Here is a 15175-nt window from a genome sequence, read left to right on the forward strand (position 1 = left end):
GCTCGACCGCCGGCGAAATTTGCTGGCTGTGTGTGTTAATTTCTCCATTTGTTTTTTTAGTTGTGTTTGTGACACTCGCATTTACGAATCAACTGCCGATTTGGTTGGTCTGGGCTTATGAAGCATTCCTTGGCATGTTATTTGTGCTGGGGGTCTTGCTATTCTGCATGATTGTTGTTTTTAGTCACACAGAGGAGCGGAATGATGATGGACACAGGAACGCGGAAGAACCAGTCGTTCGGTTCCCAGACCTGCATCAAGCTGCTCCTGAAGAAATCAATAGGTAAAGTGACAACGTTACGCTAACTTATCTATTTTCTCCAATGGGCGTTTTTGCTAACAGGCATGGGCGTCGCGGGGGGGGGGGGGGCAAGGAGGGGGGGGGGCACTTCCCCCCCTGGAAAAGCGAAAACAAAAAAGAAAAACAAAGAAAAAGAGGCGCGAAGACAAAGTGGTGTAAATTTAATGAGTTGGGGGGGGGGGCAAAATGTCCTTGCCCCCCTCTAAAACTGATAAATCGAGAATGTGTTGAGAAATACAAGCATTTTTGGGCAAAAAATTGTTTTGCCCCCCTCTAGAAAAAATCCTGGCGACGCCCATGCTAACAGGCAACACACCTCATTAGAAGGCGACAGATTGGCGTCACCCTACTATCTTGTCGACCCTTAGGAGACGAAATTCGATGACGCCGATGGTTGAAATGGATTCCTCGTCGTTCTAAACCTAAATAATCTGAGATTCCTCTACGGGGGTAGCTCATGGTAAAAAAGGGTTGCACAGAAAGAGGTTTGTGTAGAAACTATATGAAAGTGTCGCCCTATTATAGCAATTTGTGTTTTTATTATTATATTACTATTATTATATGGTCTATAATCATCTCCCCGGTGACTTCAGTCTCCCTTATCCCTGATGCAGGGAGCGGCGACCTCTGTTTTTCCATTTTGACCATAATTGGCGGTCATATTGCCATCTTGAATATCTCCAGAGCATCGGTGTTTTCACTGTTGACATCCCAAACGTGTTTTAGGACCCTAAAAGGCACCAACAAAGTTGGTGTGTTAATAATTCGGGGGGGGGGGTGCATCGGGCCATCGGGGTCACCTATGCATACTCCCCTATAAGGGCGTTATGAAGCTGGAAAGCTGATTGACAAAAACGATCAACCTAATCTCGTGGAAACTCGAAAAAATTAAAACTCGGTCTATGAACTTCATTCTATAATACCACTGGTCCCTGTAGTTTCAGAGTGATGAGTATTTTTTTTCACTATTTGAAGAGAAGAGAGAGATGGCTGCCGTTTGTAACGTTAGACTGTTTCCTGCCCCCCCCTCCCAAAAAAAAGATACGAGGACCGGTAAATAGCACTCATTTAAAGCCTTTGATTGGATCGCCTCTGCACGTGCGCATCGCAATTGTTTATTTTTGAATCGCAGTTCACTCTGGACGCCGGTTTACGATCCTCAAAGGGTAGTACATGTACACAAAATCACCAGTGTCTCCATTAAGGCAGCTTTAGGTTGTAAATATTGAACAGCAATATTTTACTCCTTATTGATATTTGCCAAAGATATTTTCAAGTTTACCAAAAGTCGAAGCTCATTACCTCCAAAATTGCACCCTCGTGATCAGCTGGGCCAATTTCACATCGCTGCTCAGCACAAAAATTTGCTTAGCACACAAAAAGTCTGGCTTATAAAAGCAGCTAGGTTACCACTACCAGCCAAAACTCCATGTGATATATATATTGTTCGTGATTAGTATTCAGCTGTTGTTTGCTAAGCTGAAAATCACATGGAGTTTTGGCTGATAAACTGCTTTCATAAGCCAGACTTTTTTGTGCTCAGCAAATTTTTGTGCTTAGCAGCGCCGTGAAATTGGGCCCAGCTGCAGACCTATTGTAACTTTGCAACAGGCTTGGTCGGCGCGCACAAACGTAAACGTTGTGATTTAGATATCATGAGGCGAGGCGGGTTCCAGACCTACGTGAGTCATGCATAATAGTTCACGTTCATTACCCGGAATTCCTGGTAATGTATGCCAGATTCACCGCTAGTTACCAGACCCCTTCTTTCAAGTCTAATAGGGTCAGGGAACCAGACTACCGTTAGGTTGTGTGTACTGCCACCAACCGGCTTAGGAAAAAAAAAACCTCAGTTGCTTCTTTTCTCCTCCTCACCTCCCATAGCGCTCAAATGAACACCGGTTTCGTCGGCGACCCGCCGCCGTCTTTCACCGAGACGTCAGCCCCGTTCCCGACGGTGCTAGCCTTGAGGACCAACAACACGCCTCGAGGAGTTCCCCGAGAGCCAGTCAGCAACCGTGCTAGATGCGAACCCCCACCGCCATCTTACGAGGACGTCTGCCTTGCTATCCCGTCCGAGGCACCGTCTGCAACGGGCGAGCCCCCGCCGCCATCATACGAAGAAGTCACAGCTAACGGTACATGGTGGTGACGTGACAACCCATGAACACTGTAGTTATGCCCAATCTGGGCAAGTTACGCCGGTGCGGTACGGTCCGGCCCACAGCAAATTCGAAACGCGGGTCAGGCGGGTGGGGGATGGGTGGGGTGCACCTCATTGATCAATAGTCGGGCGCCCTTTGTTTTACTTTTCGGTTAATGATACACCCTAGCCCTAGTTTCCGCCGTTTACATAATTATGCTACGTCAGCTGCTAGGCCGATGATCGAAAGCGATCATTCGGTAGTGTTGTGTCCAGCTGGCCAGAGAGAGTAGGCCAGAGAACTTCATTTTATGTTTACCAAGATATAGGGCCCAGAGTTTACTATTTCCGGACCTGAGAGGGCTGGGGATTCCCACAGTGGATAAAAATGGACCCCTGGCTCCATGTTCTGCGCCGTTGCCGCCTTAGCAATGGCATACTCGAATGTGCAAGACTGCTTGCCAGTAATTTTGCTCAGTGAGTAGAATTATCATTGGAAAATTTAAAAAACAACAACAACAACAACATCAGCCGTCAATTTTGAATCACGTGGGTGCAGGGCCGGGAACGAGATGAGGGTGATATGGAGCAAGGGCGGATCCAAAACACATTTTTTTTTGGGGGGGGGGGGAGCCAACAAATTGGTCTAACAAAAAGTGGGTCCAAATATTACGAAGGGCCTCGATTTTTTTTTTATTCTAGATGCTCTGTGGGTGCGATCTGAGGCAATTTCTGACCACTTTAACAAATTTATTTTGAGGGAAAAAATGGCATTTGATGTAAGATTGTTTCTTACCCACTGTCACAGAGTGACTTTATTTTAATAAAACGAATTTACTCTTTATTGGTTGTAGAAACAAGTTTATTTTTATGTGGCCTGAATCTAGTACATTGGAGTTGTAGAAACAACATTTACTTTTATGTGGCCTGAATCTAGTACACTGGAAGTTGGAATTTGGAATGTGTTTTATGTAGAGGGTAACACAATGTACTTGTATTGAGGCTCTCATACCCAACATTCTGGGAATAGGTGAGCTAGCCAAACCATGTTTTGTTGAGCCTGTGACGTTTAAATAATTAAACCACACCTAGTTTGTTATTGGCCAATGGGGCTCACGTAATACTCAATGTGAATGTTAAATAGGCAATGAGAAGCCTGAGTGGACAGAATAAACTTATCATGTTAATGTATGCATAGGACTAATTTCATTTTGGGTATACAAGCGTGGGCAAATGTAAGAGAAAGGACTTGCTAAGAGAAATTCCGAGTAGAGGGTAGTGGCCGGACTCGAAGTGGTTTTTTGAGACTTAGAAGCCAAGGGAGATAGGGCAATGCATAGCCAGCCTGCGGCAGAGCTAATGAGAGCTCATTGATCCGAGTCTGAACTAATGAGAGTTCACGAACCAGAAAATTCAGCAGTGTATAAGCCAGGAGTCCTTCAATTCCTGGCTTTTTAATCTTGGTTTTGGGATTGCGTCCCCGTGACCAGAGGAGTGAGGCCGGACCGCAGCGGCGGGACCAGAGGACCGTGTGGACTCCGCTGGCCAAGTGGGAAAGCTACGAGCATAGAGCATTTGCTGGACACGAGACAACAAGAGACACTCGGACACTTCTTTTCTATGCTGTAACTAATATTTGTGATTGTACTAAATACTGGAAGTTGCCCCTTAATCTGAATTCAATAAGGAATATAAATCGTGTGTATGATAAGTCTGTAAATAAATATAAATACTGTAAAGAGAAGAGTGAAGGCCTAGTTTTCTCTGAGTGTCAGTGTTCATTGGATGGTGACTATAACTAAATGTCCATTTCATGGGGTGGGCAAACCCTGGGATGTGACACCCACCAATTGTGTATTCTGGCAAGAGCTGTTTTCAAGTTCTATTTCATTAACTGAAGGAGATCCATAAGATGAAGTCAACTGCTTACATAAAAAGATTTCAAATTGAAGATGGCAGATCACTGTTATATAAATACATTGCAACATTGCCACAGACTGACAACGACCACTACAACTGCGACTCCTAAACCTATTAATTAAAGAATTTGACATATTCAGCTTTGTAATGTTAACAGCAGGATTACATGATTAACACATTCAAAGCTTTATTGAGATCTTTATACACAGTACATGCACTACCTATTACATTTCGAAAGCATTCTCTGAAAACGCTTGTTTGTAAATCGTGTACAATGCTTTAGGTTGAACGCAAGGCTCACAGAGTGTTTTCGAAACGACTGGCTATGGCTTTGTCTTCGGCTTAATGATATTTTAGGTCCCTCACTTCTGAAATTCCAGCTACAATTTGGTGCATTTTGTGCTTCAGGAACATTCAATAATTAGTTGACATGAAGCCAAAATTTTTGTTTGATTATCTTCGATTGGTTTGCCTCTCAGTGATTCAGAAGTCGGAGACAATGCCAAAGCTGAAGACGGAGCAAAGGTTTCAACGCTTTAAATCCTGAATGGCAACTATAGGGATCATATTGTTTTATGAAGGTATGCAGCCAATAGTCCAACTGGTTAATCATGCATCTTTCTAAAATCTTATCTACAGCGATCGGGTGTTTAGGCTACCTTGCGTTAAAAGGGATTCAAAGAAAAGAGAATTCGCAAGATCGATCGGTTATTCAATTTCTTCCTTGTTTTAATGGGGTTGTTGTTCAGTTGGGATGGTGTTAAGGTGGGGTGGTGTTCAGGTGCACGGGGTGGTGTTCAGGTGCACGGGGTGGTGTTCAGGTGCACGGGGTGGTGTTCAGGTGCACGATGTGGTGTTCAGGTGCACGGGGTGGTGTTCAGGTGCACGGGGTGGTGTTCAGGTGCACGGGGTGGTGTTCAGGTGCACGGGCCGGGGTGGTGTTCAGGTGCACGGGCCGGGGTGGTGTTCAGGTGCACGGGCCGGGGTGGTGTTCAGGTGCACGGGCCGGGGTGGTGTTCAGGTGCACGGGCCGGGGTGGTGTTCAGGTGCACGGGGTGGTGTTCAGGTGCACGGGGTGGTGTTCAGGTGCACGGGGTGGTGTTCAGGTGCACGGGGTGGTGTTCAGGTGCACGGGGTGGTGTTCAGGTGCACGGGGTGGTGTTCAGGTGCACGGGGTGGTGTTCAGGTGCACGGGGTGGTGTTCAGGTGCACGGGGTGGTGTTCAGGTGCACGGGGTGGTGTTCAGGTGCACGGGGTGGTGTTCAGGTGCACGGGGTGGTGTTCCGGTGCACGGGGTGGTGTTCCGGTGCACGGGGTGGTGTTCCGGTGCACGGGGTGGTGTTCCGGTGCACGGGGTGGTGTTCCGGTGCACGGGGTGGTGTTCCGGTGCACGGGGTGGTGTTCCGGTGCACGGGGTGGTGTTCCGGTGCACGGGGTGGTGTTCCGGTGCACGGGGTGGTGTTCCGGTGCACGGGGTGGTGTTCAGGTGCACGGGGTGGTGTTCAGGTGCACGGGGTGGTGTTCAGGTGCACGGGGTGGTGTTCAGGTGCACGGGGTGGTGTTCAGGTGCACGGGGTGGTGTTCAGGTGCACGGGGTGGTGTTCAGGTGCACGGGCCGGGGTGGTGTTCAGGTGCACGGGCCGGGGTGGTGTTCAGGTGCACGGGCCGGGGTGGTGTTCAGGTGCACGGGCCGGGGTGGTGTTCAGGTGCACGGGGTGGTGTTCAGGTGCACGGGGTGGTGTTCAGGTGCACGGGGTGGTGTTCAGGTGCACGGGGTGGTGTTCAGGTGCACGGGGTGGTGTTCAGGTGCACGGGGTGGTGTTCAGGTGCACGGGGTGGTGTTCAGGTGCACGGGGTGGTGTTCAGGTGCACGGGGTGGTGTTCAGGTGCACGGGGTGGTGTTCAGGTGCACGGGGTGGTGTTCCGGTGCACGGGGTGGTGTTCCGGTGCACGGGGTGGTGTTCCGGTGCACGGGGTGGTGTTCCGGTGCACGGGGTGGTGTTCCGGTGCACGGGGTGGTGTTCCGGTGCACGGGGTGGTGTTCCGGTGCACGGGGTGGTGTTCCGGTGCACGGGGTGGTGTTCAGGTGCACGGGGTGGTGTTCAGGTGCACGGGGTGGTGTTCAGGTGCACGGGGTGGTGTTCAGGTGCACGGGGTGGTGTTCAGGTGCACGGGCTGGTGTTCAGGTGCACGGGCTGGTGTTCAGGTGCACGGGCTGGTGTTCAGGTGCATGGGTTGTAAAACTTATAGTGGAGTGTTGCTAAAATTCGTGTTGATTCCAGTCCTAGTGAACAACTGCACTCCGTACGTGTTGTCACCGTTTCTGCTGCCTACACGAAGCAAGAGGGATCTGCAAAGATTGAACGAAAAAAATAAAATGTATTCTATTTTTTTTTACAATCAGTCGAAGCACAACCAACTATCGTATTGATGCACGTAAAGTAGATAAGTCATACTTAAAAAAACAAAAACTGATGTGCCAATGCCCGGAGACAAAGACGAAAATTGAAAGAGAAAAAAATACATCTGAATCCCTTTTTCAAGTACCTCGAGAATTGGTGAAGACTTGCTCTGCAAGCAGGTCATCAGTCCTTCCGTCGGTCCTCCTCCCTGCTTCCGGTTCCTTGGGATTCGGAATCGATTGAAAATTTCATCCAAAATGACAGCACAAGTTGTAGACCCTCATCTCTGCCAGAAGATAAAAAGTAAGACATGTAAGCAAAATGGGATAATTATGCGCGTTTTGCTCTGTTTCTATTTGTTGATTTGTGAAAAGTGTTAAGTGATGATTCTCTTAAAATGAATAATTTAAATTAATATTCTTGAAGATTTAGCTCATTTTTAAAAATATGATATCGGTAATCGTGGACAGAACAAGCAGAACCACTTAGGACAACCTAAGACATTTTTCGAGAGGAAAGTATCGTTAATGTTTATACCCAAGAAAGCTGTAATGGAAAGCTCAGCATGCAAGGGTCATCGGTCATCAGTTGTTCCTCCTCCCTGCTTCCGGTTCCTCCACATCTGACAGGAACACTCGGGCTGGCTTGTCCTCATAATCTAACTGCAAGGGACTGAGAATGGACTTACGAAAAAGGAGACAAGTGTCCCTAGCGGAGCTAGGTCAATTAAGACTATGAACAGCGATTTCTTTGTCAAATCAGTGACAGGTAGGCCCTATTGTGGTGAAACGAGGGGATTTGTGGTCCTTACCTGACCACTATACATTGTAATGAAAGATACAACCATATGCCTAACTATATTATGTCTAACTATAGGTGAAGTCTCCTGTAGTGGCCCTTACCCGACCACTGTACAAAATGCACAGAAAAGGGGAAATTTAGAATTTGGCCAATTAAGATAACTAAGGCCGCCTGACTTTCTGTATACAGACGGTGGATGTAATCTAATTAGTGGCCCTTTCCAAAGTGATGGGTCCGGGTGCAACCGTAGTAGAAAAAGGGAAATCCCCGTCTTCCCTGCCCTACATGCAGACTTTAAAAGGAATCCAATTGGTGGCTCTTACCCGACAACCTTTGGTACAAGTTTAGGACTATATTCTAAATACATTACTCGGCCAACTGGTCGCCAAGTCTCTTATTACATAGAGAGTGTAGCTTAATTCTAGCATCTCAGACGACACTTGGTGTCATCACTGACCTAGCAACATTGTCATCACGGCCGGCCCCAACAAAGTAGACGTTGCCGATATTTGCGGATCGGACTTGAAAGATCAATGTCGATCAAAACCTGTATTGGTTTTGTGGGACTTAAAAACAAAAACAACCAGTGAATCCATTTTGTTTTACTGTTTAAAAACAGACGATACTTGGTGTCATCAGCTGCAACACTGTCACCATGACCCTAACACAATAGGCTTTGCCGATATTTGCGAATCGGACTTATCGGAATTGAAAGATTAATGTCGATCAACACCTGTATTGGTTTTGTGGGACTTAAAAACAAAAAAAATCAGGAATCCATTTGAAACAGACGACACTTCGTGTCTTCAGCTGCAACATTGTCACCATGACCCTAACACAATAGGCGTTGCCGATATTTGCGGATCGGACTTATCGCAATTGAAAGATCACTGTCGATCAAAACCTGTATTGGTTTTGTGGGAATTAAAAACAAAACAAAAATCAGTGAATCCATTTTGTTTTACTCTTTAGAAACAGACGACACTTGGTGTCATCAGCTGCAACATTGTCACAATGGCCCTAACACAATAGGCTTTGCCGATATTTGCGGATCGGACTTATCGAAATTGAAAGATCAATCACGGTCGATCAAAACCTGTATTGGTTTTGTGGGACTTTAAAGCAAAAACAATCAGTGAATCCATTTTGTTTTACTGTTTAGAAACAGACGACACTTCGTGTCATCAGCTGCAACATTGTCACCATGACCCTAACACAATAGGCTTTGCCGATATTTGCGGATCGGACTTATCGGAATTGAAAGATCACTGTCGATCAAAACCTGTACGGTATTGGTTTTGTGGGACTTAAAAACAAAACAAAAAAATCAGTGAATCCATTTTGAAACAGACGACTGTTCGTGTCATCAGCTGCAACATTGTCACCGTGGCCCTAACACAATAGCTTTGCCGATCTTTGCGGATCCGACTTATCAGAAATAAACGGTTAATGTCGATCAAAACCTGTATTGGTTTTGTGGGATTTAAAAACAAAAACAATCAGTGAATCCATTTTGTTTTACAGTTAAGAAACAGATGACACTTCATGTCATCCGCTGCAACATTGTCACATTGGCCCTAACACAATAGGCTTTGCCGATATTTGCGAATCGGACTTATCGTAATTGAAAGATCAATGTCGATCAACACCTGTATTGGTTTTGTGGGACGCAAAAAAAAAAAAATCAGTGAATCCATTTTGAAACAGACGACACTTGGCGTCATCAGCTGCAACATTGTCACCATGGCCCTAACACAATAGCTTTGCCGATCTTTGCGGATCCGACTTATCAGAAATGAACGGTTAATGTCGATCAAAAACTGCATTGGTTTTGTGGGACTTAAAAAACAAAAACAATCAGTGCATCTATTTTGTTATACTCTTTAGAAACAGACGACACTTGGTGTCATCGGCTGCAACATTGTCACCATGGCCCTAACACAATAGGCTTTGCCGATATTTGCGAATCGGACTTATCGGAATTGAAAGATCAATGTCGATCAACACCTGTATTGGTTTTGTGGGACGTAAAAAATCAAAAACAATCAGTGAATCCATTTTGTTTTACTCTTAAGACTCGGACGACGCTGTAATCAGCTGCAACATTGTCACCATGGCCCTATAACTCGATAGGCGATGCCAAGGTTTTTGCGGATGGGACTTATCGATTAAAGCCCTATTGGTTTTGTAGGACCTTAAAAAAAACGACAAATCAGTGAATCCATTTTGTTTTACTCTTTACACTCAGACGAGACAGACGACAGAATCCATTTTGAAACAGACGACACTTGGTGTCATCAGCTGCAACATTGTCACCATGGCCCTAACACAATAGCTTTGCCGATCTTTGCGGATCGGACCTATCGGAAATGAACGGTTAATGTCGATCAAAACCTGCATTGGTTTTGTGGGACTTAAATACAAAAACAATCAGTGAATCCATTTTGTTTTACTCTTAAGACTCGGACGACGCTGTAATCAGCTGCAACATTGTCACCATGGCCCTATAACAGGTGTCATCACCCCGCATGATTACATTGTCAACATGGCCCTAACACAACACAGGTGTTGCCGATCCTTGCGGATTGGACTCGAGAACAAATCACAGACAATAATCTATGTCAATAGGACATTACTGTCGACACAAAAGGATCAGCGACTAAATCATTTCGCGGAATTATTGTGGATAAACCATTACTGTGCTTAACGTTCAGTTTCACAATACATGTTTGAGGTAAGCTGTAAGATCCACACACGTCCCTTACAATATTTACCACTTTGTTGCACACTTAATATCGATGTTGTAAGAGGGATGGGCATTGCGTTGCAATTGAGGAAATTAATGCAGCCAAATAGTTGACTTAAACAGTAAACATGTCCCTAGGGAATATTTCATTCAGTGAATCACAATCAACAGGTTTGAGGGATACACAGAGCATACAAGAAAACTTAGATCCAGCTTTGAAATAGCTATGGGAAGTTAACGCATTGCTCGAAGTATTTTACACAATGATACACAAGGCGGATGAAGGGACAAGTATATAGTTTTCATGCATGAAAATACACGTCCGGCAATTTGACAAATTCCTACATATTACGGAGGAATCTGCACATCACATGGCCCTACAATAATTTTGCATAATGAATTTAATCGGATTTCTGCAAAGACAAAGCAAGATTTGTTCACATGGCCTTAGAATTATGTAACAAAATCTATCACATTGGTACAGAAGAAAACACGACATATTATTAAGGTTTGGCTGAAATCTCTAAAAAACGGCAATATAAGGTTGTGTACACGTGACCCTATTCCCCCCCCAATGATTATCAATGCAGAACGACGAAAAAAACCCAGTATGGACATGACTAAAATTTCATAGTTTGATTTATACACACGGCCCTAACATACTTAAGACATTGTTACATACGGAAAATCTCAACATGTGTCAACAAGTCAAAAACTGACCAGCAGAAGGTGTTGAGCATACAACTACGACAACAAAAATTCAAGTGGTTCTGAAAAGAAACACAAAACGGCGAAATAAGTTTATACTACACATGGCCCCACCATATTTCACACACAAAAATCTTGAAGTTAGAAGGTGGTGGTACGAACTCTTACTCGTGCTCGTGTAACTTTGTTCGCACTGGAGCTTAAACACGAACTTTGTTCGCACTCGAACTCGAACACGAATTCGATCGTTTTAAAGTTCTTATTCGAATACAATAAAATGGAGAAAACATTTTTGTCGTCTTCGAATTTCAACGAAGACTCGTACCCGTGTAACTTGTTCGTACTCTTACTCAACCATGAACACGTTCTCGTACTGGTCCATATATTTTTCGTACTCGAATTCGTACTCGTGTAACTTTGTTTGCACTCGATCGAACGCGAACTTTATTCGCACTTCTGAGCTCGAACACGAACTCGTATACCCGTGTAACTGTTCGTACTCAACCCCAAACACCTACTCGTACTCGTCCAAATTTTCTTGCACTCGATCTCGTGTAACTTTGTTCGCACTCGAACTTCAAACACGAACTTTGTTCGCACTGGGACACGAACACGAACATCGTACTTTGCTTAAGTATACGTTAATTGCAAATATTGAGAAGAAATGACGTAACTCAAATTAATAATAATTTACACCCGAGGCAATAAATTAACAGTGAATACAAATTACACACCTTATGAAAATCATGGATTCGCGATCCAAAATAAAATACCCATCTGCTGCTCAAAACAATACACATTGTTATCTGCTTTTTAAGACTATTGTTTGTGGGGCCCCGTTGGGGATTGGGGTGGGGTGGGGTTGTGAAATAAATATTTAACACAAAATAAGGGTTTCCCAAAACCATCATTTCCAATTTTTTCAACACAAAAATGTAACAAGATGTACACAATCCATGACATCGCTTAACACCGTTCATTAATATTAAGTTTGCCGTTCCGGTTATTTCAAGGGTATAGCTTTCGTGTATTTCCGTTTCTTCTATACTTCGCCAGCCGGTTGATTCCAAGTATATCTTTGGCAGTAAACCATCGCTTAAATTCGTGTTTTAATCCGTAGGCCGTGATCTGTCGGCTTATTTTTTCCCTTCACATATCGGACGAATGTTTGACAGCCATTTTCTTCAATTTATCATTTGAATGTTTTCCGATTGTACGGTTCTGATCCTTAAATTTCGCGTCAGTGAATTTTTAGTTCACCCTTTAGGATTTTCACGTTTTAATTTAAATGTCATTTCCATTTCAATCAACGCAGAGCGCGCTGCCGGCGATTCAAATACATCAATATTCTACGGAAATCGTACATTACTGACACCGGAAAATGTATGTACTTAGGGGAAAAAAATCCAATTAATTTTGTATATCCAAGCGGCAGATTTTCATTACTTTCCCCATCTGTTGCTTGGTTAGGTTGTGTTTTATTAACCGTTCGGAAAGGTTCCTTGGAAAATTTGAATTATTATCTTCAATACAAAACTTGCTGGTTTTACAAATTTATACATTAATAATTCTGTTGAATTAATTTCTTGGCCATGTAGCACCCATCAAGGGCGTCATCTTGCTCAATAGTAACACCCATCAAGGGTGTCGTCTTTCTCAATTGTAGCACCCATCAAGGGTGTCGTCTTTCTCAATTGTAGCACCCATCAAGGGTGTCGTCTTTCTCAATAGCACCCATCAAGGGTGTCGTCTTTCTCAACATAGTCGCTCCCGCCAAGGGTTTCGTGTTCCTCAATAGTAGCACCCATCAAGGGTGTCGTGTTTCACCCATCAAGGGTGTCGTCTTACTCAATAGAAGTACCCATCAAGGGTGTCGTCTTACTCAATAGTAGCACCCATCAAGGGTGTCGTCTTACTCAATAGTAGCACCCATGAAGAGTATCGTCTTACTCAATAGTAGCACCCATCAAGGGTGTCGTCTTACTCAATAGAAGCACCCATCAAGGGTGTCGTCTTACTGGCAATAGAAGCACCCATCAAGGGTGTCGTCTTACTCAATAGTAGCACCCATCAAGGGTGTCGTGTTTCTCAATAGTAGCACCCATCAAGGGTGTGTTTCTCAATAGTAGCACCCATCAAGGGTATCGTCTTACTCAATATTATGTAGTACATTGACCTATATAGATGGCGGTATTCCAATAGGCACTACTCAACGCATAAAAATTTACAGGATTATTTTGGGAGATGTTTTAGGAATGCATAATGGACAACTTTACACCATTAATATATACATTAATAATTCTGTTGAATTAATTTGTTGGCACCTATCAAGGGTGTCGTAAGGGTGTCGTGTTTCTCAATAGTAGCACCCATCAAGGGTGTCGTGTTATAATAGCACCCATCAAGGGTGTCGTCTTTCTCAATAGTAGCACCCATCAAGTGTGTCATCTTTCTCACTAGTAGCACCCATCAAGGGTGTCGTCTTTCTCAAGCACCCATCAAGGGTGTCGTCTTTCTCAATAGTAGCACCCATCAAGGGTGTGGTGTTTCTCAATAGTAGCACCCATCAAGTGTGTCATCTTTCTCACTAGTAGCACCCATCAAGGGTGTCGTCTTTCTCAAGCACCCATCAAGGGTGTCGTCTTTCTCAATAGTAGCACCCATCAAGGGTGTGGTGTTTCTCAATAGTAGCACCCATCAATGGTGTCATGTTTCTCAGGAGTAGCACCCAGCAAGTGAAATGCCAAACTTTTAAAACTAAAATATTTTTTATTATCCAACTGGCGTTACTATTGTCACTGGAGAAGCCATTATCAGAATTTACAATTATTGTCATTTTCCCTCCCTCCCAAGAATGTTCCTATAATTGTCTTACAACTGCTTTTTGCTCGCTTTTCGCAGTATGCTCAAGCTCCCTAAACTCCAAATCTTTATTATCCGAATTTAATTGATAATTCTCTATCCACTTTTTGATTTATATTTCATTTTGCCACATTTTGTCCCAATCGTTTTTATCGATTATCCTCGGAAAAAAACCCCAAGAAAAGTAAACCTTAAAAGATCGGGTTTATTGTTTCATCTATTTTTTTAAAGTCAATTTGTTATTTGACAAGCGGTATATTTATGGTTTTTTTATTCAGTAAAAGATCCTTATTTTTACAATAATTATATTTTAACAGAGCTTCCTAGTAGCAATGAGTTGATGAGATCATTTTCTTTTATCTTGGAAGACAGCCATTTATCGTTTGTTTTTTATTAAATAATAAACTGATTTGGTATCTGCAAATATAAATAAATGTCAATATATCGTCAACAAGAGAAACATTTTCTTTCTCCAGAAGACGATATCTTGCCTACAAGATATCATTAACCCGAGAAATGTTTTACTTTCTCGGGAAAGTAACATCTCACCCTAAAAGATATAGTCACTCAGAGAAATATTTTCTTTCTCGGAAAGACTACATCTTTAAAGATATCACCAACCCGTGATGAAATATCTCGGGAAGACGATATCTAACCTACAAGATATCATCAACCCGAGAAATGCTTTTATCCCGGGTAGACGATATCTGACCTACAAGATATCATCAACCCGAGAAATGTTTTTATCTCGGAAAGACTACATCTTTAAAGATATCACCAACCCGTGATGAAATATCTCGGGAAGACGATATCTAACCTACAAGATATCATCAACCCGAGAAATGTTTTTATCCCGGGTAGACGATATCTGACCTACAAGATATCATCAACCCGAAATATATTTTTATCTCATGAAGACGATATCTCACCTACAAGATATCATCAACCCGAAAAATAGATTTTTTTTTCTCGGGAAGAAGATATCTCACCTACAAGATATCATCAACCCGAGAAATGTTTTATCTCGGGAAGACGATATCTCACCTACAAGATATCATCAACCCGAAAAATAGATTTTTTTCTCGGGAAGAAGATATCTCACCTACAAGATATCATCAACCCGAAATATATTTTTATCTCGGGAAGACGATGTCTCACCTACAAGATATCGTCAACCCGAGAAATGCATTCTTTCTCGGGAAGACGACATCTCACCTAAAAGATATCATCAACCCGAAATATATTTTCATCTCGGGAAGACGATATCTCACCTACAAGATATCATCAACCCG

General features: G+C 43.6%; 1 long non-coding RNA gene across 1 annotated transcript; it reads right to left on the reverse strand.

Moving 5' to 3' along the window:
- Nucleotides 1–6592: 6592 nt before the first annotated feature.
- LOC119737137 lies at nucleotides 6593–7979 on the reverse strand. The gene is made up of 3 exons (XR_005272340.1): nucleotides 7304–7979; nucleotides 6912–7052; nucleotides 6593–6714 (listed from the first exon to the last, which is right to left on the reverse strand). It is a non-coding gene; the product is annotated as an uncharacterized LOC119737137 (long non-coding RNA).
- Between the last annotated feature and the right edge of the window lie 7196 nt (nucleotides 7980–15175).

Source organism: Patiria miniata, unplaced genomic scaffold (assembly GCF_015706575.1).
Source record: "Patiria miniata isolate m_02_andy unplaced genomic scaffold, ASM1570657v1 HiC_scaffold_3, whole genome shotgun sequence".
Classification (NCBI taxonomy): Eukaryota; Metazoa; Echinodermata; class Asteroidea; order Valvatida; family Asterinidae; genus Patiria; species Patiria miniata.